This window comes from Leuciscus leuciscus (genome assembly GCF_965113295.1).
Source record: "Leuciscus leuciscus genome assembly, chromosome: 2".
NCBI lineage: Eukaryota > Metazoa > Chordata > Actinopteri > Cypriniformes > Leuciscidae > Leuciscus > Leuciscus leuciscus.
In genome coordinates this window covers 16697892-16723299 of record NC_138726.1, presented here as the reverse complement: position 1 = coordinate 16723299, position 25408 = coordinate 16697892, and the positions used below count along the sequence as shown (strand labels likewise).

At 43.5% G+C, this 25408-nt stretch overlaps 1 long non-coding RNA gene across 1 annotated transcript; it reads right to left on the bottom strand.

The window, feature by feature from the left end:
• Nucleotides 1-21872: 21872 nt before the first annotated feature.
• LOC309493444 lies at nucleotides 21873-22961 on the bottom strand. The gene is made up of 2 exons (XR_014203936.1): nucleotides 22590-22961; nucleotides 21873-22104 (listed from the first exon to the last, which is right to left on the bottom strand). It is a non-coding gene; the product is annotated as an uncharacterized lncRNA (long non-coding RNA).
• Nucleotides 22962-25408: the final 2447 nt, after the last annotated feature.

Genomic DNA, 25408 nt, shown 5'->3' with positions numbered 1-25408 from the left:
TGGACAATAACTTTATTCTAGAGCTGCTGTAAAGCCAAACCAATCTCTGTTACATTAATTTCCTATTATCACTGTAAAGCTGCTTTGAAACAATCTATATTGTTAAAAGCGCTATATAAATGAAGGTGACTTGACTTGACTAGATGATAAAGTTTTTTCAAAATTTTTCAGTGCTTGCACCTTGAAACCTGTTTCAAGATTTGCTTTCTCGAGCCACCAGGCACTGTTGTTGTGCAAATGAGCAGGCCAGAGCACATTGAGGGTTTTCTGTTAGACTGGTGTCATGTAACCAGCCCCTAAGTTAATAACTAATGATCTTTGCAAAGGAAGTGAATCAATCAAAACTAACTTTAGCTGGACAATAACTTTTTTCTAGATCTGCTGTAAAGCCAAAACAATCTCTGTTATTTTAATTTCCTATTAAAAGAGCTATATAAATGAAGGTGACTTGACTTGACACACACAGTAAACTCAAGTGTTGTTTACTCTGCCGCACATCATAGCACCAAATAAATACAATACACAATATATTGACCCACGTTCTGCGTTGTGCAAGTTTGTGATGGCGTAAGATGCACGCAAATGCACCAGGGTTCGATATAATCAAGTTGAGTGTGAAAGCAGGAAACAGGGAACAATCACTCTCGGACAGCAGAAAACGTGCCCAGTGTAAAAACGCCCTTAGACTCAGATGGAGTCAATGAAGTTAGGAAAGCTAAACTGCAAGAAAAATAAAAGAAATACAATAACACATATACAATAACACATGAACAAAAACACAAAGATATGTAACATAACTCTGACCCCTCTCACAAGTCCTTGCGCCAAAAATGACAGTACAACTTTTGAGGGAGGTAAGAGGCTTTGGAGGATGACAGGGAAGATGTGGAGCAGCTAAGGAATAGGAAGAGTCGGCTGAGGGCAACACCATGGTGGAGCTGATGGAGGGAGGAGCAAAGACGAGTCATGATGGCTGAACTGAGGAGCTGCGAGACACCAGCGGAGCAGGTGAAGGACTGTGACTGGATGGAGCTAGTGGAGAGGATGGAGACAACAAGGTGGGAAGGTAACAGGGTGGGACTGGATCATCAAACAGGTGACTTGGAGCAAGTTCAGGGGCGGAAGCAAGGGTGGGAGCTGGCTCCGCAGTGAAATAAATTAGCCAGCGCTCCTCTGTTCGGGACTGGACTGCCCTCACGACGCAGACTCCGGGAAGAAAATGGTGGTAGGCTCTGGCCTTGGGACAGAAATTACTTCTGGCTCTAGCTCTGTGTCGGACACGATGGCTGGCTCTGGCTCCATGGTCGGAGGGTGCTCTAGCTCATGGCCCTTAGTTCGTTAGTTCAGACTCTGGTTCTGATGAGTCTTGTCTGAAGTGGGCAGAGATATGGCAGCTGGTGATGGTAGAGGTACCGGGGAGTTGGAGCTGATGACGCTGTCCTCGACAACTCCCACAGTAAGGGCCTACACACCCACAAGGCATAGTCAACAAACTTCGCGAAGGGACGGTGATCCTCCTCCAGCAGCAACATCTGGCCAAGGATGTGGTCCTTCCTGCTCCAGATGAATCCTGAATCTACAGAGAAGAAATGCCAGAAGAAAAACACACATAACATAAATCCAAACGTTAACGAGAACTGAACCGAACCAGGAATATAAACACACCGGAGGTAACAAGAGAACTCAGATACAGGTGGCGATAATCAGTAACTAAGGAAACTAACAATGAAACAAGGAAGGCTAAACTGAAAGGAAATACAAGAATCATAGACACATGAACAAAACACAAAGAAACTTAACATAACTCTGACAATTAGATAGCATATACAGCACAGTATATTGTGTTGTTTTCTAAATAGTTTTGTTATTTTTCAGAAAAATATCTAAACATCGTAAAACAAGACATTTGAAGCACAATTTTACAAAGCATTTTATTTTTCATATATACCCCATTTTTCAATGAGGTAAAAAAATTAAATAAAACAAACAAACAAACAACCAAAAAAACGTACTCGGTTACTAACGTAACCTCGGTTCTCTCTAGAAGAGGGTCTAGAATCTTACGCTAGGGGAAAATCCTTTTTCCGCGAGATATTGAAGCCAAAAATTATCCTTAATTTTGTAATAATGCAAAACGCGTTGCGGCAGCATACAGACATAGACGAGGCAGCTCGCGCGCCTATTGGCTGTTCTGCGGCAACTGCAGCAGCCTATCGAGCGAGGCCTGGCGTGACGCCAGACCCAATGAGGGTGCTTCGCGCCCGCTGCGTCACATCCCGCCGAAACGGGCGTGGTCTAGGCCTATAAATACCGCTCGCAGGCAGCTATTATCTGGTTTTGCATTATCGAAGCAACCAGAGCGTGTGCATGCACGGCAAGATACGCAGTACTCGTTCCCTCTTCTAGAGAGAACCGAGGTTACGTTAGTAACCGAGTACGTTCTCTTACGAGAGGTCTCTCGTACTGCGTAAGATATCTTACGCTAGGGGACCCAATGCAAAACGCCGCGCATGCTGGGATCTGACACCAAAGACCCAAGGGCGAAAGCCCGGGGTTCATACAGTGCACAATCACCCAGGGAACTCACAGGGAGTCCGGGAAGAGGGAGGGGCAAAGCCGCACTCTTCCACATATGGCAGCGTCGCTTAGACGCGAATTTCATCATACAGACAGGGCGGGGTACGGCCTGAACTGATGGGGAAATGTGGGTCTTACACAGTTTGCCCAGGCACATCTTTGTGCTACTGCTTTTCACTGTCGATCATCGAGCTGTGCTCAGTAGACGCAGCATTCTGAGCTGATAGCATCAGGTCAGATAATACTGGTTAACTAGACCGACAGCAGCCTGGCCTGCAGGGCGGGAACCTCTAGGTTGTAAAACCTTATAAATGTAGACGGGGAGGCCCAGCCCACCGCCGTACAAATATCTTGCAAGGCAATCCCACTCGACCAGGCCCACGAAGAGGCCATGCCTCTCGTAGAGTGCGCTCTGACACCCAACGGGCACTGCATGCCCTTGGAGGCGTATGCTAGCGCTATAGCATCAACTATCCATCTGGATAGGCTCTGTTTCGACGCGGCTAGTCCCTTAGAACGCCCGCTGAACGAAACAAAGAGCTGCTCTGTCTGTCTGAAAACAGACGAGCGAGACACATAAGCTCGTAATGCCCTGACTGGGCAAAGGAAGCTCGCGTCTCTTTCCTCATCAGGGACCGGTAGGGCTGACAGGGAGATGACTTGCGCCCTAAACGGTGTGTTGAGGGATTTTGGAACATAACCGTGCTTAGGTTTGAGTATAACCTTTGAGTCGTTAGGCCCAAATTCCATGCACGTCGCGCTCACAGAGAGCGCGTGTAAGTCCCCTATGCGCTCCACTGAAGCGAGAGGCAGCAGAAACACAGTCTTGAAAGACAGATGTTTCAGATCAATCGTCTGTAAAGGCTCGAATGGTCCACCTTTCATGGCTTCCAGCACCGTAGAAAGGTCCCATACGGGGACTGAGGGAGGTCTGGGAGGATTCAGTCTCTTAGGCCCTCTAAGGAAGCGGATGACTAAATCGTTCCTTCCTATTGACTGACCAAGCGTTGTTCTCGAGAACGCTGCTATAGCCGCCACATAAACTTTGAGCGTGGAAGGGGTCCTGCCCTTATCCAACAGCTCTTGTAGGAAGGAAAAGCACCTCCGTCACTCCACAGTCTGTGGGTGACACGCCACAGGCTGTGCACCAGCCCGAAAACACTGACCATTTCGAGGAGTAGAGACGTCTCGTAGACGGAGCTCTAGCCTGCGTGATCGTGTTTAACACTCCTTTAGGGAGTTCAACATGTACCCGTTGATGGCCCAGACATGAAGGGACCACAGTTCCGGATGAGGATGCCAGATCGAGCCGTGGGCCTGAGAGAGGAGGTCTCTCCTCACTGGCACTGGCCACAGGGCAGTGCTCGCTAGCTGCATCACAACTGGGAACCAAGGTTGGTTTTCCCAGAACGGTGCTACAAGCAGTACTGAGCATCCTTCTTCCCTGATCCGCTCTATCACCTGAGGCAGGAGAGAGACGGGGGGAAAAGCATAGAGCGGGCGGCGGGGCCATACATGAGCCAGCGCGTCCCTGCTCTTTGGAGAAAAATTCCGGACAGTGAGCGTTTTCTTGAGACGCGAACAGGTCTACTTCCGCTCTGCCGAATTTCTTCCACAGCAGTTGGACTGTCTGTGGGTGTAGAGACCATTCACCTGCCGGAACATTGTTCCTGGACAGTGTGTCTGGTCCTATGTTTAGGAGCCCTGGCACGTGCGCTGCTCTCAGCGAGCGCAGGTTGCGCTGAGCCCATACCAGGAGGCGTTCTGCTAGCCTGTGCAGGTTCCTGGACCTGAGGCCGCCCTGGCGATTTATGTAGGACACCACAGACATGTTGTCCGAGCGGACCAGGACGTGGCGTCCTTTTTTTGGGGGACAAAAACGCGTTGTCCACTGCCAACATTTCGAGGCAGTTTATGTGCAGAAGTTTCTCCCGTTCTGACCACTGGCCGAAGAACGGTCTGCCCTCGAGCAGCGCTCCCCATCCCGAGGTGGATGCGTCCGTAGACACCACCCTCACCCTCGAGGAAGTCCCCAGGCTTACACCTGATTGGTACCAGTCGTCCGCTTTCCAAGGTTTCAGAGCTGTGACGCACTTCTGATTGACCTTGAGACGAAGCAGACCGGATGTCCACGCTCGGCGTGGGACTCGCGCTTTCAGCCAGAACTGCAGTGGGCGCATGCGGAGCAGGCCCAGCTGGAGCACTGATGATGCTGAGGCCATGAGACCCAGCATCTTCTGAAATTCCTTGAGCGGGACAGATGCGCCGCAGCGGAAAGAGTTCGCTGCACGCTGAATGTCTACCGCGCGCTGTGGCGATAGTCGCGCTATCATGGACAGAGAGTCCAGCTCTGTGCCCAGGAAATATATCGTCTGACTGAGGGACAGAGAGCTCTTCGCCCAATTGACTCTGAGACCCAAATTCTCGAGGTGATCGAGTAAAATGGTCGTGTGGTCAACCGAGAGGGGGAGGGCTGGGCGAGTCCCGTAGGAACTGTCATGTCTGTGTGTGGATGTGGGCGCGGGATAGCGGGCACATTTACCACAGCGAAATTGCGCTAGAATCAGCCAATCGTCCAAATAGTTCAGTACTCGCACGCCCCTCATTCTGAGGGGTGCAAGCGCCGCATCCATGCACTTCGTAAATGTACGGGGTGCCAGGGATAAACCGAACGGCAGGACTATGTACTGATATGCCTGGCCCTCGAAGGCGAATCTCAAAAATCGCCTGTGACGTGACGCTATCTGTATTTGAAAGTACGCGTCTTTCAGATCTATTGACACGAACCAATCTCCTCGGCGAATCTGCGCGAGGATTTTTCTGGTCGTGAGCATCCTGAACTGTCGCTTCACAAGCACTCTGTTCAGTTGCCTTAGATCTAGTATGGGTCTGAGACCCCCGTCTTTTTTCGGTACCAGGAAGTATCTGCTGTATAGCCCTCCTTCGCTCTGAACTTGAGAGAGAGGCTCTATGGCCCCTTTGCTCAATAGTTTCGCCACTTCGGCTCGAAGTAAATGTGCTACTTCTGTTTTACCGTGGTCTCGACGCGCGCCGTATAGCGGCGAGGGCGTCAGCGAAACTGCAGCGAATAGCCTCTTTTTATAATGTTTAGCACCCACTTCGAAAACCCCAGGCAGGTTTGCCCATGTATCTGCATAAATAGCTAGGGGTTGAATACGAAGCGTGCTCCGTTCGCTCAGCGATGGAGAGGCTTCGGTGTGCTGTAACACAAGCGTCGCGCTCGTGACATTTGAGGCAGGGGCGCGCTGATAACAGCGGGCAGATTGCCCGCGCTCGACTCCTCTGCGGCGGTCAACCGAGAGGGGGAGGGCTGGGCGAGTCCCGTAGGAACTGTCATGTCTGTGCGTGGATGTGGGCGCGGGATAGAGGGCACATTTACCACACCGAAAGCATTGTTCGCTTGAGTGAAGCGAATGCACGTTGGTTTCGTTTTTACAGAAACCGTGAGACATGCATAACGTAGTGTTTGTGGGCACTGGGTAGTGGGCACATTTACCACGTTTGATGCGCAATCGATCTGAGTCGATTTATGTGCGCGAGCCCTCTGTGACGGGCTGTGCTTGTGTGTAGGGATGGGCACTGGGCAGTGGGCATTCTTTCTACACATAAAACACCATTGGCCGTGGCCGGGACACCAGAAAATTCACTCTTATGGGATTTATCTGGGTAGCCGTAAAAGCGGCTTTTGTGTGCAGGCAAGCGTGCTGCGTCGCCGACTTGTTTACTGCACAATACACTGGAACAGTCACATTTACTGGAACTGAACGAGCGAGAAGTTGCCATAGAAACAGAGAGCGTCAACATGCTGGCGTTTATTGCAGGCCTGCGTGCATTACAACAGGCTCGTTCACTGCAATATTGACATTTCCAGTCACCTGAATTTCAGAGGGGAATGAGAAATGTATGAGAAATGGAGGTCGGTCAGTCCGCAGCGGGACCAGAAACACTCTCTTTTCTCCTTACGCCAGTGACGCACGGAAAACCATAGAAACGGTGTTTGGGTGCAGGCGAGCGGGTTGTACAACGCGCTCGTTGGCTGCAAAATACACATCTGCAGTCGCCTTTTCAGGGAACTGACAGAGCGAGCATTGACGGCATAATTTTATCTGCCAGTAGACCCGGGATCGAACACGGGTCTCTCGCGCGCAAAAACCTGAGAGTCTGCCACTGGGCCACAGGGGGAGACGCATTGTCACTCAGTTAGCGCGAGTATTATCAGAGAGCGTCAACGTGCTGGCGTTTGTTTGCAGGCATGTGTGTATTACAACAGGCTTGCTCACTGCAATACTGACATTTCCAGTCGCCCGAACTTCAGAGGGGAATGAGGAGCAGTCTCGGAGAAGGATGCCAGGTGAGTCCTAAGAGTCACCATAGGCAGTAACTAGCTCGCAGTGAGGGCAGTCGCCGTCAGCGAGCGCGAGAGCTGCGTGATCCTCAGGAAAGGGGCGTCTTCAAAAAGACGCCCAGCTCTTTTAGTGCAATGAGAGTGTGTGTCGCAGCGGCGAGCACACACACATACATAAACACAGTAGCAGAGAAAGGATATAACGCCGGATAGCGCAGCAGGAAGGCAAGGAAGGCGGCGCGGCCAGCGACTTCAGTGACTCGTCCCGCTGAAGGTGCTCTCTCTCAGACGGCGCGGCTTCTCTCCAGCTCCAGCGATGCGTGTGCTTCGCTTGAAGGATGAAAAATCAGATAATAGCTGCCTGCGAGCGGTATTTATAGGCCTAGACCACGCCCGTTTCGGCGGGATGTGACGCAGCGGGCGCGAAGCACCCTCATTGGGTCTGGCGTCACGCCAGGCATCGCTCGATAGGCTGCTGCAGTTGCCGCAGAACAGCCAATAGGCGCTCGAGCTGCCTCGCCTATGTCTGTATGCTGCCGCAACGCGTTTTGCATTATTACAAAATTAAGGATAATTTTTGGCTTCAATATCTCGCGGAAAAAGGATTTTCCCCTAGCGTAAGATATCTTACGCAGTACGAGAGACCTCTCGTAAGAGAACCTATGATTGGTAAAACACTCTTCACCCAAAAAGTAGTACACATAATGGGCTCTATCATACAATCGGCGCAATGCGGCGCCAGGCGCGACGCAAGTGTTTTTTGCTAGTTTCAGTACGACGCAGTTATCATTTTCACTTCCTGCGCCACGTCGTTTAAATGCCAAATGCATTTGCGTCCATTTGTGCGCCCATGGGCGTTCTGGTTTGAAAACGAGGTGTGTTCTGGCGCATTGCTGGCGCATTGCTATTTTGAGGCAACTGAAATAGTCTGCGCCATTGTCCAACTGAAACCTAATGTCTAAAGTCATTGGCGCAATATATTTTTTTTGTTATTTAAAGGGCACGTTAGTAATGTGCACCTATAGGCCCAATCTCTTTACTGTCACTCTTGATCAATTAAATGCGCCCTTTCTGAATAAAAGTATTCTTTCCAAAAAAAAAAAAAAAAACTATAGAATTCAGCCGAATAAAAAGATAAAATAATAATAATAAAAAAGCTGTCTAGGTAAGCAGCTCACTAGGTTTTGGAACAACATCTCTCATCCCAGACAGATTAAAACTTTATAATGGACTCCAGAGTGAAGTGAGTCATTTTGATGCATATTCCTCGTTAGAGAATGCAGTGATTAATGATCTGGCCTATGAAACGTAAGTATCCAAAAGAGGAAATACACTTTTTTTATTGTGAGTGTGTCCAGGTGGGAATAACATTCCACATCTGCATGGAGAAACCAAATACCAGCACATTTAGGAAGCCGAGGGTAAGTGAAGCAGCTGTTCACAGTGTTGTTTTTGATGTAGAAGTCATTCCATCATTTGCAGTGGAACACCAGGTTTCGTAATCATTGCCTTGCTTATGAAACTGTCTGGAAGGGACTTTGACATTGTGAAGAGTTGCTGAAATGCTGGATGACATCATCAAGTGCTGACTGGAACAGGCGATGACATCAACACACATTCTTGGTTACCATACATTCATTCTGTTGTGTGACTTAAAAGCCAGATCTAATTTCCTACCGGATCAATTACTTCAGACCGCAGAAAGGTCAAATAAACCATCAAATGCCTGAATGGTGATTATGTGCTGCATAACTAGCCAGACGACGCATGAAAATATGAGCGCTAAACCTGTGGGAACTTTGGTTAAGTCTCAGCTTTTTGCTGTGAATGAAGCAGTATATTCAAGGTAAACTGCGTTTAAATTTGTTTATACAAACTACAGCATACAAGACTTATGAACTGTTTCAGTACTGTCTCTGTTTCAAAACTGTCTCAGTTTCAGTAGTGTTTCATGTGTGATGGCAATGTTTATTTATCACTGTTCTTTGAGTAAAAGAATTGTGGACAGGTTTTTGGAAGATTTTATTTGTTGTAGCTATCCTTACTTTTTTGTTTTATATTTTAATTAATTGTTATTGAATTTACAATTAATAGATTTTTAATTTTTTTAATTTTTTATGTTGGTCCACTCCTGTTCAATGGGTGTGCAAAGTTGCTAGATATTGGCCGTGCTTTATTAAAGGAGAACTTGGTAACTTTTTTTAACTTAATAAAACTGTCTAGAAATCATTTGGATGGTTAAACAACCTGTTCTGGTGATATTGGTGACTTTCCCCGCTCCCCCCAGCGTTCCCAGGCGGAAAACCAACCTTGCAACTTGCAACACTACCGTCCCGGCAAGTTAGAAATTGGAAGTCTCGTGATAAGCGAGAACTAGAACGAGAACGAGCGCGAAACACAAATTGCTTTACGGCAATTCGACATAAACACACACGCATGTATGATGTATTACCAGATTACCCACCTCGGTAGACATAGCTCCACGCGATACAGTTGGCTTGCTCCGATCAAAACAAACGCACATGAGCAGCGGTAGAGAGGGGGAGGAGGCCGCCGCAAATGAGTTTTTTACGACTGTGTTGTGAAATATACACCCCCCCACAGCTGTAGGGGGAGCTCGTGGGGAAAACATGCGACAACAAAAGGGAAAATCAGCAAAGAAGTGACAAGAGTTCGCTAGAGTTACCGAGTTCTCCTTTAAGTCCAGAGTCAACACAGCCGTCTACCAGGACATTTTAGAGCACTTCATGCATCCTTCAGCAGACAAGCTTTATGGAGATGCTGACTTCATTTTCCAGCAGGACTTGGTATCTGCCCACACTGCCAAAATAACCAAAACCTGGTTCAATGACCATGGGATTACTGTGCTTGATTGGCCAGCAAACTCGCCTGACCTTAACCCCATAGAGAATCTATGGGGCATTGCCAAGAGAAAGATGAGAGACATGAGACAGAACAATGCAGAAGAGCTGAAGGCCGCTATTGAAGCATCCTGGTCTTCCATAACACCTCAGCAGTGCCACAGGCTGATAGCATCCATGCCACTCCGCATTGAGGCAGTAATTCATGCAAAAGGGCCCCAAATCAAGTACTGAGTGCATATGGATGATTATACTTTTCAGAGGGCCGACATTTCTGTATTTAAAATCCTTTTTTTTTATTTGATTGATTTAATGTAATATTTAAATTTTTACTTTGAATTTGGGGTTTTCATAAGCTGTAGGCCATAATCATCAAAATTATAACAAATAAAGGCTAGAAATATCTCACTTTGCATGAAATTTGTCTATATAATATATTAGTTTCACCTTTTAAGTTGAATTACTGAAATAAATGAACTTTTGCACGATATTCAAATTTTTCGAGTTTCAACTGTATATGTTTATTCATATTGTACTTAATGATTTGTAAGTGCATTGTGTCATGACTTTACTTGGAGGCACATCATAATTAATTCATTATTAACTAACCATACACTAACATCAACTAATGGCTTGTTAATGCATGACTGTGTCATGAGTTTACTTGAGGGGGCACATCATAATTAATTCACTGCTAACTACTTACCAATTTCAGCTCATGATTTATCATAAACTTACTATCAAATACACGTGCTACAACTAGTATTCAGACCAGTTAAGTAATGTTGTGTGACTTTTCAAAAAGTCAGAGAATGGAGGTACAGTATCATCACGGCCTGCATCCAGATGTAGAGTGAACTACTGATCCCAGCAAACGTTCCCCTGACCTTAGTTCATGTTTCCTGTTTGGCTATTATTTTTGGGAACCGATTACTCAGGAACTGCTGTAAGTCACAGTAGGTTTAGTTTGATGGAAAAGAGAAAATCACAAAACAGATTAGGACCTTTTAAGATAAATGATTAGTATATTTAGTATTTTCCATGTTTGAAAGGAGGATCAGTGAAATTAATGACAAACTAATCCTGTGCCTTTCAGTACTGTTTATGATGAAGCTGCTGATGTCAATAGTTTAAATTATGAGTAATAAATTGTTTTAATGTATATCAAAGTCAAAATGTTTCTTAATAATTCTTACGGAGCCTAATTGATTTAATTTATACGGTGGTCGAGAGAGCTCAACACGCAGCAACTGAAGAAAACACATGCAAATAGAAAAAAACGCATGCAAATAGAAAAAAAAAACACCCACAAATTAAGAAAACATCTTCATCAGTTTCACAACACACGTGTGCTCCAAATACTCACAACACAACCAAATACAGAAACGCGCTGCAAATAACACAGACCACAATGGAAATGTTTCCAGGGGAACCAAATAAGTGACGAACCCGGCTGGGACGTGCTTATTGCTCGTGAGCATCCCTATGCCCTGCTCCCTTTGACGGGCAGATGGTAGAGCCCTTAAAGTGGGACTTTGGAATGAGCAGGGCACTAGTGTGCCATTATGTAGCCGTTTGGAACGCATTTAATGAAGGGAGCAACGAAAGACAACGTAATTTACTCATTATTTTCACCTGGGATGTTCCGATGACAACGCAGTGACCATCAGCTGAATAGCTGTTCTTACGACAGAAATATAATGCTGTTAACATAACGGTTGCAAATAAATGTATACATTTTTTTTATATTTATATATATATATATATATACAGTACTGTGCAAAAGTATTAACATGCCTAAGACTTTTGCACAGTACTGTATATATTTAAAATATGCGTTATATATCTGTGTGTGAGTGTCTCAACTTTAAAACTTTGGACCCTACATTACCAAACATTTCTTATGAAACTTTTCTTTATGAAAATTTAAACATAACATGAAAAAATGTGTACAGTGTAACTGATGTATAGATTAATATCTTTATCTAACACACACACACACACACACACACACACATCTAAATGGGGACATTCCATAGACGTAATGGTTTTTATACTATACAATCGGTATATCCTATCTCCCTACAGTACACTAACCCTACCCCCATCCTAACCATCACAGAAAACTTTTTGCATTTGTAAAACAAAACAAAAAAACTTCAATTGTGTCATGGTTTGGGTTTTGTTTCTTGTCATTAGGTGTGTTTGACATCGGCTTTGGCTGGATGTAACCGATCGGCGAGAGTAGCCGCATGCAGGCGGGGAGGAGCTGGAAATGGAGACGTGTTTCTGGTTCCCGTAGTGACCGTTCACGTGGTGTTTGCATACTTTACCACAGCTTAAAGGAGAACTCCGGTCAATTTTAACATTGAGCTCATTTTTTTTGTAAATTTGGAGTGCTGTCAGTACAGAGAACAACGACAAAAATCAGTGTTGCCTACACCGTGTTATCCTCTTTTTAAAATTTGCACCCTGTTGACTTCAATGGGGCAAGTTTTAAACCTGCTTTTAGCCTCTTAACATCCTTGATGTGTCATTACAAGTGCCCAGCCATTGTGAGTGATTCCTTCAGAGTGAACGCGGTGAATCTGACTGCAGTAGATATGAAAGATATGAATAAAAATGATGTTAATTCAGCCAGCGCACATACCTGTATTTTCTTCCTGTTTTCGGTCGAAGTCCATTTAGGATTTTAGGATTTTAATATGCTGATTTAATATTCAGTTATCAATGTTTGAAACAGTTGTGCTGCTTAATATTTTTTGGAACCTGTGATACTTTTTTTCAGGAGTCATTGATGAATACAAATGTAAAAAGAACAGCATTTATTCAAAATATAAATCTTTTGTAACAATATAAATCTTTACCATCACTTTTTATCAATTTAACACATCCCTGCTGAATAAAAGTAAAAATTTCTTAAAAAAAAAAAAGAAAAAAAAAAAAGAAAGTACTGTATATTGTTACTGTGGCAAGCAGGGTGAGGCTGAGAGCCATGAGAGTGCGCGTGTGGCAGTCGTCCGTGAGGGGCTGCCCCTTTTACTTTCGTTTCGTGTTTATTTATTGATTGATTAAGTGTTTAAATGTCGCGGTTCCCGCCTCCTTCCCTTATCAGCATAACTCATTACTGTAGCATAGTAGCTCAAAATAATTAATAATCAATCATAACTTGTAATTATTAATTATGAATATTTGGATCATTTAATTGAATGTAGTCAAATTAATATTACAATCAATCAACCTGTTCGTCCCGTGAACACTCAGTGTTAATTGTTTATTCATTCTAAGAAATGTTCATTTCTGGGGAGGGAAATGTCTTTCTTACTGTACAGTACTACTAAGAGCCTGTAGTCAAAATCTTAATCGCAAAAAAAACTTTGTTGCAAGCAGAGAATCAGAACCAAATACGTATTGTGCACAAGTTCTATTAACTAAATCACAAACATAACTAATCTATACACACAACTTACATACAATCACACATACATTGGTAAAATGATAAGTGACAGAATGAAACCGGGAGCAGGAAATGGAACTATGGAAAAATTAATTATGAAAATAACCATCATCTTATTATTTTCAGATCACCTCATTAAATGTATACTTGCATGGCCTTTGCAGTGAAAGCATTTTGTGAAGTTCCTGAAGAAGGATTTTGATGGTTCCATGAGTTTCAAACAATTTTTTTCTGCATTGAAGGAAGAAATGGTGATGAACTTGAACGGTTTGTTTGACTCTGTTCTGGCTTAATGTTTTCTCTCTCTCCATGAGCACATGGCTGGAGTGCAGATTGTGGCATGCCGGCCCTGGTCCGTAGAGGCCACGCAGAGCAACCAGGAGAAGGGAGGAAGTTGGAAGAGTTGATGGTTGTCCATTCAGTGATAGTAAAGTTGCAGTTTTCTTCTGAGTTGGAATTAAGAAATTACAGTCTGAATCTGTTGGGAGAGTGAAGGCATAGCAGGCTGTGGTCAAGACCCCGGTGGGGGTCCCCAAAGACATCAACCTCAAGAAGCAGCAGTAGAGGCCAGAAGAGATAGATAAATAGATAACTAATGATTTTTACAATGGAAATTAACCATCACTGAACTTACTTAAGCTGGACAATTACACAATTTTCTTCTAGAGCAGCTGTACAGCCAAAACTAACTTTTCCTGTAACCAGTGTAAATCTGCTTTGAAACAATCTGTATTGTAAAAGGTGACTTGAAATAATCTTGTCAGAAAAAATACCTTCACTGAGTTAATTCACTAACCTTCACAAAAATATAATATTTTACTCATAATTTGATGGTTCAAGCAAACTTGTAGGGTCATAAAAAATAAAAAATAAAATAAAATAAAAAACTCACATCACTTTTGGCCACTACTGTATGTTTGGTGTGGTCAGTGTCACAGTAGTGCTATTTCAGACCCCATGCTTACTGTGGAATGATGAGCTTAAGTCATCACCGGTGCATTGCTGCATTTTTCCAGTCACCAAATATGTAATTATAATAATAAATAATAATAATAATACATTTTATTTGTTGGCGCCTTTCAAGACACCCAAGGACACCTTACATAAAATAAAATAAAATAAAATAAAATAAAATAAAATAAAATAAAATAAAATAAACAAGACATTAATACAAGCCCAACAATAATATCAATAGTAAAATCTAATTAATAAGTACGATATTGATGCTAAAAACCATAATGTCCAGGAAGTTGAATTGGAATGATAAAATTTATGTAGGATAAGCTAATCTAAACAGATAAGTTTTAAGTTGTGATTTGAATTGTTGGAGAGAGTCCAATTGGCGAATGTGAAGTGGGAGTGAATTCCAGAGATGTGGGGCAGAGCGGCTGTACGCTCTAGCCCCCATGGTGCTAAGTCTGAATGTAGGTACAGTTAAAATTTCAGCCGTAGAGGAACGAAGTGTTCGAGGAGGATTATAGGGAAGAAGCAGGTCTGAAAGGTATGAGGGGGCAAGGTCATGGAGGGCTTTGAAGGTAAGCAGAAGAATTTTATAATTAATCCGGTGAGTAACAGGAAGCCAGTGGAGCTGAGTAAGAAGTGGTGTGATGTGATCAGTTGATCTAGTGCAGGTGATCAGTTGATCTAGTGCAGGTAATAATCCGAGCTACCGAGTTCTGAATAGACTGGAGGCGATTGAGAAGTTCACTTGTGGAGCCAATGAGGAGGGCGTTGCAGTAGTCGATGCGGGATGTTATCAAGGCATGAACAAGGACCTGTGTATTGTGTTGGGAGAGGGAAGGGCGGAGTCTTGAGATGTTGCGGAGGTGAAAGTAAGAAGTCCGAGTGATATGGCTGATGTGAGGGCCAAAGGAAAGTGTACTGTCTAGAATGACACCGAGACTTTTGACTTGGGAGGAGGTGGGAATCGGATAACCATCAACTGAAATAGTAAACGGTTGACTTTTGGAGAGTGTGGCCTTTGAACCAATGAGGAGAACCTCACTTAGATTTCCATTGAGTTTGAGAAGATTGATTGACATCCAGTTGCTAATAGCTTGCAGACAAGAGGTGAGAACGGAGGGGGGAAGAGAGGTGTTAGGTTTTGTAGCGAGATATAGTTGTGCATCGTCAGCGTATAGCAATGAAAATGAACCCCAAAGGAACGGATAATGTTGCCAAGAGGTAGTATATAGATGATAAAAAGCAGTGGTCCCAGCACTGAGCCCTGAGGAACACCATAGGTGACTGTTGTAGATTTTGATGTGACATTCGTCCCCTGAATGAACTGTTTTCTATTATATAGATATGACCTGAACCAGGCTAGTGCATTGTGAACGATCCCAATGGCAGTCAGACGTTCCAAGAGAATTGTATGAGAGATGAGGCTGCAGTGAGATCGAGAAGAATTAAGATGGATAAAAGACCATTGTCAGCTGCAAGTAGAAGGTCATTTGTGATTTTTACCAGGGCTGTTTCGGTGCTGTGGTTGTGGCGAAAACCAGACTGAAAAGGTTCGTAGAGGTTATTGCTGTGCAAGTGAACTTGAAGTTGGGTCGCTATAGTCCGTTCCAAAAGTTTGGTGATGAATGGGAGATTGGAGATGGGGCGATAGTTATTTGGGTCATTAGGATCCAAACCAGGTTTCTTCAGAATCGGGGTAACAGAAGCAGTTTTGAGAGATGTAGGAACAGTGGAAGTAAGTAGAGAGGAGTTGATTATAGACGTTATGATCGGTAAGATAGAGGGGAGACAGGTTTTGACCAAGGCGGTAGGGATGGGATCAAGCAGACAGGAAGAATTCTTGGACTTATTGATGAGTATAGTAATTTCTTCGGCTGATGGAGGCTGGAAAGTTGATAGAATGGAGAGTGGTGGAACCAATGTTGTACTCAAGGGTGGGCAGCTGAATGTAGAGGCAGAAGAATTCAACTGATGGTGAATATTGGTAATTTTTATACAAAAAAAATCCAAAAATGTGTTGCACTGAGCTGTGGAGTTGAGGGGATTAGCAGTGTCTACAGGTTTAAGTAGATTATTGATAGTAAAAAAAAAAAAAAGTCTGTGTGTTATTTTCATTGGTACTGATAATGTCAGAGTAAAAAGAGGATTTAGCAGCAGTCAATGCACTTTTATATGAAAGAAGATAATCAGTATACATTTGTTGATGAACGATTAGACCAGTTTTCTTTGATAGTCTCTCAAGTCGTCGGCCCATCATTTTCATATGTCGGAGTTCAGGGGTGTACCATGGAGAAGACCTAGTAAATGAGACTGTACGAGTTTTCAGGGGAGCTAAGGAATTTAGTGAATGAGATAAACAGTCATTGTAATGATCCACCAGGTTAGCAGTACAAAGTGAAGAGGGTGTAGGACAAACAGAGGTATTAACTAATCTATTAAGATCATCTGGGTTAATGTTTTTAATATTACGGAATGATATTGAGCGCTTCAAGTTTAAATTTGGGAGTGGCAGAATAATATCAAAGAAAACAATTTTATGGTCCGAGATGGGAAGCTCTGTGGAATTAAAATTGCATGGTGTCACTCCTAGGCAACAGACTAAATCTAAAACATGGCCTTTATTATGAGTTGGGAAATTAATGCACTGAGTAAGGCCGAAACTATCTAAAACAGAAATAAAATCTTTAGTACTTGTGTCAGTTTGTTTATCACAATGAATATTAAAGTCACCCATTAAAATGACATTGGGACACAATGCACATAAATCAGATAAAATAGCTGTAAGTTCGCTAATAAAAACTGCAGAGGGTCCAGGAGGACGGTAAATAGACACAATAAGGGTTGGAGTACGACCGTTAAGTTGAACAGTCAGGATTTCAAACGAGGACGGCTTTGTGACTGAGACTGGCGAGACTTTAAGTTTCTCACGATAGATTAGAGCGAGACCACCACCTCTTCCAGAGAGGCGTGGTTTGCAGGTGTAAACAAACCCCAGAGGCAAAGCATGGTTGAGGTGGAAATAATCCTCGGGTTGTTTGCCAAGTCTCAGTAAGACACAAAAAGTCGAGTTTTGAATACACGATGATGTCCGCGATTAAAAGCGCTTTATTGGATAAAGATCGGATATAAAAAAGTGAAAATTTGAATCCTTTAGATGGAACTGCGGGGTCAGGTAGCATAGAAGCTAGAACACTAAGGTCAACCTTTCTCTCTATCCTGTGGGGTTTGCGGGGACCAATAGACTAATAAGAGCTGATGGAATTAGAGTTATTGTACGAGAAGTTCCTGCCGGATCCACGGTGGATGTATTTTGGTCGGCGGAGAATGTCACGATGGCTGAAGAGACAGAAAGAGGCCGCGGAACGTAATCGAAGCTGGTGAAGTTCCGCAGCCGAGTAAGACAGCCGTGGAATGGCTGTTGCGATGGTGACAAGCAGGATAATCCAGAGTAGCATTTTAAACATCCACATATTGCCGCCTCTGTGATGCTGCAGGATCGTCAGAAGGATCCGACAGCAGGCAGTAGACCGGCGGCGTTTATAGTTGACGTGGAAGCAATCAGCAGCAGGGTAAGCGGAGAATATTCCCAAACATAGACAGCAAATACCACAGCGGTAGAGGTATAACAGGTTTAAGAATTAACTTAACATTAGATCTAGTAGTAATTCAAACAAACGTCATAGTCCGGTAAGCAGCGGCAGCAATACACACCAGCGTTCACTTCCGTTCCGTTCACTTCCGTGATAAACGGAACCGTTCACTTTTTGATAAACTCATTTTACTTTCATTTTACTTTTTATTACTTTCATTTCCCTGCTATAATTTTTTTTAAAGGTTAGTTACAAAAAGAATACCTTGATGATCAACTCCGTCATTATTGAACTCCAATACATCATATTTTTGCGTGGCCTCCTCCTCTCTGCTGCCATCTTGTTACTCCTAACTAGGTTAGGAGTCCTCTCTAGCACTCTTAAATAATTGAGGAGCTGAGACCTAGTCTTGACACTTAAGAACCTTTATGAATCACACTTATTCTTAAGTTTAGGAATAAGAGTAAAATTATGTAATTCTTAGAATTTTGACAGGCTTGAGACTAAAATTTTACTCTGAGTGGCTTTATACATACGGGCCCTGGATCCCAGTCTGGTATTGGTCTAGGTCTAAGTTGGTCTGCTGTTGGTGGATGTGTCACTGTAAGTGTCGGTTCTTAGGTGGTTTGAGCCAGATGTTCCATCATGTTTAAGGTTTATGTGATGGTTATAATTCTTTAAGACACAGCATGTTATTTATTGTTATGAACTCAGAGGACGAAACAGACCTCTGGATCCATCAGGACTCACACAGTCCATTCATCATGCTTTCCTTCTCCGACACACCATTCCTGACAAACTGAGAGAGAGAGAGAGAGAGAGAGAGAGAGAGAGAGAGAGAGAGAGAGAGAGAGAGAGATGGAGTCACCTCTAAAATTAGTGAACTCGCTTAAAACAGTTGTGCTGCTTCATATTTTTGAGGAATTTGTTGAAGCACCAGTGGGTCAGTAATGATCTGTTTAGTTTCTCTCTATAAAGCCCCTTTCTTCTGAAAAGAATGCCCTCGTCTGCTGGACCAGTGTGTTGTGATTTGTCAACCGCTTCGAGCATGTTTGGGAAACGTTATGCCCCTTACCATAACACTGAGATTAAACACACTACTAACACAACTCAACCAGGCCTCGCCCCCTTTATTTTGCATATGCTTTGGGAAGGAATTATTTAAGTGAGGAATATTGTGACGTGTTTGTTCCTGGAAGAAAACTCAAGTTCAGAAACAGTGCTTATTAATATAAAGAATAACTCGTACTTTGCAATTTTGTGTAACTTTTTCATGCTCAAATAGCAACATTAAATGTAAAAACACCCTTTCATTATTCCAAACTTTTAACTGGGTAGTGTTTATCAAATTTTTAATGTGAGCACATGTGAGATTGGAAAGTAAAGATTTTAAATGAATAACTTTCAAAAAATTCATTTTGGCCTGTTCCTCACATTAAACTTTGCCTGAAATTTGCTTTAATGTATGTGTATTCTGCTTCAGTTCATCCAAAAGAACTTGAGTGAATGAAGCATTAAAAGCATGAATCAAATATCAATCTGCCTTTTCAACAAAACCAGAAACATTCACATAGTCTATCACATATTTGTTGTTTAATACAAATTATTGAGGTTACAGTAAAACGTCTTCGCTGACCATAATGATCCTGAATTAATTTCATCAAATCGCCCGTTTGTGTGGTCGCCCTCTAATTGCTTTCAAGCATCTTGCGGCATTCAGGGTCTTCGGCCCTCAGATGCATGGAGCCATTACGCCCCCCAGAAGCTTTTAGCGCTTGACAACTGACATTAATTATAGCACTTAGTGGAGTTTTTAATTACACTCAATTATGGCTCTGGCGTAATAACTGATAGGTAGATTGATATTCTGATAGATTGGTGAGAACATCCTTTTGTGCATGTTCCAAAATTAACACAGTAATTATTGTGTTTTTAGTGGATGAAGAAATGGAAGTGGTGTGGCACAGAGGAAGAAATAGCCAAGGGAATGCCGTCAGATCCAGTCTGACCTTTCAGAGATATTTGTGTATCTAGTACAAAATTATTATACTTTTTTTTTTTGCTCCGATTGGACTGAATATTTTTGTGGATTTCCTGCAAAGCTCTTCACCTAGATAAACCAAACGGAAATTCGAGGGGAACAAACATCATATCTTAGCACTTTCATCAAACTGCCAAAAAAAAAAAAAAACCTGACGTCAAGCGGTCATTGGGTTTTGGAGCCAAGCTAAAATCTATAATATAGTAACATCTATTAAGCCATTTCACTGTGCAGCCCCTTACAGCTAATCTTTATTATGGTTGCATAGCAACCCTTGTGAAAAGTGCACTTAACTGTATTGAATGTGCACTTGTAGTATATTGTTGGAGCCGTATTTAGAATTTTGTGCACTACCAGAAATATGAACTTGTAGAGATTAAATTTGATTTATTTATTATGTATTACAAAACATTATGAATGTACAAGGGAATTTTATAATGTTCTCTCATGTCACTACGGTGCGTGAGTGCAGGTGTTAATAATTGAGTAGAATTGTTTGGCAGAGACAGGTTAGAGTGTGGATTGCAACAGTTTCTTCAATCGCATGCTATGGTATCGCTGTTCACACTGATAGCGTTTTCTTGGATGTTTATTTAGTTTTTTTGTTTTAAAAAGTAAACCGGAGATTGTGATCAATAAACATGGCTTTTGTTGTGTAACAGAGTGAAATATCTGTAACAGTTATTTTGTAGTAAAAGAATGGAAAGGTGTAGAGATACTACAAGCCATTAGAGGGCGCTATATATGCTTACCTGTATGGCATATAAGGAAAAGCTGGCATGAAGAAGTCAGTTTGGGGGTAGTGGGAGCACATGTTTCTTGGAGTCTACCTTGGAAAACTGGGACTCATTGAGAAACCGTAGGGTTTTAAGCTCAATGTTAAGAACTATTCATTTACCATGCGTCTTAGGGTGAATTGGGAAGCCTATTGGTAGTGGTGGGCAGATCGAGGCTTCGTGAAGCAATGAAACAGTTGAACCAAATGGGCCATATTGTTTCGAGGCTTCGAATCAATCCGACACCTGTCTCAACGGTGACACCTAGTGGTCACTTGCAGGTGTTGATCTGAAACAACCTTGACGAGCCATTAAAAAAAAAGTGTTTTTTTATTATTGTATTTTTCTAATATGTGAAGCTTGTAACCTATAGGCTCTTCACTGTGCATAATGTTATTTTGGTCCTGGAAAATGAATATTAATAAAAGAAATCATGCCACAATGTCTCACTTTTTTAGAGATTTTTATTAAAAAATATTAATTTCTCTGCTGTGGATGGACTTAGCCTACTTCTTTTTTTACAGATAATTTCTCCAGCCTTTGAAAAAATCCTCTCACAAGGGACACTTGTTGCTGACGTGCAAATATATTTTTTAGCTAGGACATACAAATGAGGAAAGATTACTGCTCTCTCTTTCCAGTAAGTTAGTGGATCATGAGTTCTGGGCAAATACGCAAATTTCAAATTCTCCTCAAATGGCGCATCATGGATGATGTATTGTTGCAGTAGGCTATCTGCCGATCACAATACACACATCTCACTTTATTTGGGATTTCTAAACGGAAATGCTCCCACACCACAGATGTACGGCATCTCTTCTGGGGAGCCTCCATTTTATCTATCTATCTAAATCTATCTATCTATATATATGAATCTATCTATGTGTCTAGATATGTATCTAGATATATGTATCTAGATATAATCTATCTATGTATATATATGTATCTATCTATAATCTATCTATGTATTTATATATGTATCTATAATCTATCTATATATGTATCTATAATCTATCTATATATGTATCTATCTATTAATCTAGCTGTCTATATATATTTATATCTATGTATCTATTAATGTGTCACTATATGTATACTCTGTCTGTCTCTAGCCTATCAGTCAATGTGTTGTGTAAATTTAAATGTAAGTGTCACAGGTCGGGATGGGCCAAGCCGGACTGCGCCCACCCCTGAACCAGGTCCACCCTGAGGAGCGTGTCAGAGACGAGACGGAAACAGAATTCAAGGGAATAACAGTTCTTTTTATTAAAGTTAAAAGTAATTTGAATAACCTAAGCTAAAATCTTCCTTTCCTCTTCTTCCCCGGAATCGAGGCAATGCAGCAGTCTCCGGGACCCACTCCCACGTCGATACAAGGTTCGCAATGGCCTGAGATGGATCGATGGATTTCCACAGGTGTGTATGCGGTCGGGGCTGTTCCTCTTCCCACGCTGATGCAGGGTCCGCAGGGACCTATGACGGACAGGTGCGTTTCCACAGGTGAGTAGACAGTCGAGCTGTTCCTCTTCCCACACTGATGCAGGGTTCACAGGGACCGACGACAGACAGGTGAGTTTCCGCAGGTGAGTAGACAGTCGGGGCCCTTCCTCTTCCCACACTGATGCAGGGTTCACCAGGACCGACGGCAGACAGGTGAGTTTCCACAGGTGAGTAGACAGTCGGGACCCTTCCTCTTCCCACACTGATGCAGGGTTCACAGGGACCGACGACAGACAGGTGAATTTCTACAGGTGGGTATACAGTCAGGGCTAATCCTCTTCCCACACTGGTGCAAAGTTCACAGAGGCCTACGACGGACAGGTAAGTTTCCACAGGTGAGTAGACAGTTTGAACTCTAGGGCTGCAGCAGACTCGAGTCAACAGGCTGACCGGAGCTTCTCTAGGACAGACAGTTAGAACAGACAGAGTCAGCTTCAACAGCAGTATATAGGCCTCACGTGTGTTGCCGGGGACAGGTGACTCCACACCATGCAAATGGACCGGGGACTATAGCAGACTCAAAGGTGCAGGCCGAGCGGAGCTTCTCGTGTGTTGCAGGGGACAGATAACTTCACACCATGCAGATGGACCTGGGGCTATAGCAGATTCAAGTCGCAGGCCGAGTGGGGCTTCTCTAGAACAGACAGAATCAACTTCAACAGCAATATACAATTCTCACGTGTGATGCAGGGGACAGATGACTTCACACCATGCAGAATGGACTTGGGGTTGTAACAGGCTCAAGTCGCGGGCTGAGCGGAACTCCTCTAAGACAAACAGAATCAACTTCAACAGCAATATACAGTTCTCACGTGTGTTGCAGGGGACAGATAACTTCACGCCATGCAGAGAGGCTTGGGGTTGTAACAACTCAAAGTCGCAGGCTGCGCAGAACTTCTCCAAGACAGACAGAATCAGCTTCAACAGCAGTATACAGCTCTCACGTGTGTTGCAGGGGACAGATGACTTCACACCATGCAGAATGGGCTTGGGGTTGTAACAGGCTCAAGTCGCGGGCTGAGCGGAACTCCTCTAAGACAAACAGAATCAACTTCAACAGCAATATACAGTTCTCACGTGTGTTGCAGGGGACAGATGACTTCACACCATGCAGATAGACTTGGGATCGTAGCAGGCTCAAGTCGCGGGCTGAGCGGAACTCCTCTAAGACAAACAGAATCAACTTCAACAGCAATATACAATTCTCACGTGTGTTGCAGGGGACAGATAACTTCACACCATACAGGTGGGCTTAGGGCTGCAGCAGACTCAAAGTCAACAGGCTGAGCGGAGCTCCTGCTAAGACAAACAGAATCAAGATTGCAGATAGAGTGTGCAGTCTCACGTGTGTTGCAAGGGGGGGCAAACCTTCTCACCATACAGGTGGGTTGACAGGCAAGTAGCGAACTTAAGTCAACAGGCTGGACAGAGCTTCTTCTAAGACAGTCAGAATCACTACTTCAAAACAGAGAGGGTAGTTTGACTCACAGATGCTGTTCCTTCTAGTCCTCAACAGATGGGGCCGATCGACATTATTAAGCTCCAGTCACGGACAGTAGACCAGCATGGCACGTGGGGAGTGCACGGCAAAAGAGAATAAATCTTCCACACACACGGCAATTTCACTCCAAACATGCAACGTGAGGGGGGAAACGTCAATTTAAGCACTGCAATCCACTTCAATAAGTGCAGATAAGGCCAGCACTCACCCAGGGGTCTCCGTGCCACAAGCAACGAGCTCCAATGTTGGGAAAAAGATGTTTCAGGGTTTTCCTCCACAGACATAGACGGATTCACAACACCGTTCCAACACGGGGGAAGAGGGCAAGAGATCGAACATGAATCAGTATAATTCACTCAGTGACATTTAAATAGCACAATCAAAGCACTCCAATCCACCTCAAATTCAGCGTTGAAACATGCAGGTACGAGATACAATGGTCGATTACTTATCTCTCTCCCTTCCAGACAAACGGTGTGTTTTCACAACTCTTCCACACTCCTCGAGTCCCCTCCAGCAACACTTCCCTTTGCACCCCGCAATTCTTCTCTGCAACACTCAAATAGAACGACTTCTCACGGGAGAGAACCACCCGGCAGTCTCTCTTCGCTGGCTTTTTATATCCTTCTCAATGCCCACACAGCTTCGTCATGGCTCTAGATTAATTCCCCACACCTGATGTCGATTTCCTCATCCCGGTTGGCAAGGCAACAGATACACATTTACACGGGGGGTGGTGTTTCCTTGTTATTGTACCGGAGGGGACACAATTGCGGCGAACTTTAGTTCCACCCTCATTCGTCACACCGTGACATAAGCCTAAATAGCCTACAACTAATCAAATCGCACTATGTCACTATATCACCAAAAATCTCAAAATCAAACTCCTCTCACAAAAACCCACGAGGTCAATATGCGTTGATTTCACTTTTATACAGATGTGCGATTGTGTGGTCTGTTCCCGACCGTGTCAATCAAACGCTGATTCGGCGGACCACACCTGATGAAACACTTAGTGAAACACTTCGAGGCTTCGTTTGGCCATAGTCACGTGACATGGGTGTTTTGAATCACGCTTCGGATCAGTGTTTCGAAACATCTGCGCTTCGGGATCTCGCAAAGCTTCGGAACGACTGTTTCGCGTCAGCCATCCCTACCTATTGGTTCAAAAATGATTTTGTGGTGGAGTGGATTTGTTTGTTTTGTTTTCTCCAGCCTGAAAGGACAATTCTAAAGAAGAGATAAGTTCAACGTACTCAATGTTTTTCTTCATGGAAATCAATTTCAACGTTTTTCTTTCAGGTTGCATAGCTTCATCTTTCTCTCAGGACAAAACTTCATCTCAGATAAGAACCTTCATTTGATTTTTGTTTTTTTGTGTGTGTGAAATCAAAGACACTGTTTCTCTAGTCCTTCATTTGGATTATTGTTATAAAGGCCACAGAATTGGGGGAATAAATCACCCAAAAAAAACCAGTAGATTATGTGCTCAAGTTCATTATGCACCCCCCTACCTGAAAGAACTACTTACCCCTGCTTCGACAGCACGATCTCTCCGATCACAAACCTCAAACCGCCTCTTAATACCCAAAACTAAACTCTGCACAATGGGCGATCGTGCTTTTTGCTCTGCCGCTCCCCGGATTTGGAATGCCCTCCCGGACCATCTGAGGTCACCACAGACCATCGAGACTTTTAAAAAGGGACTAAAGACATTACTTTTTAGCAGATCTTACGCATTTTAAAAATGTTTAGATATTGTTCTTAGGATCAGAC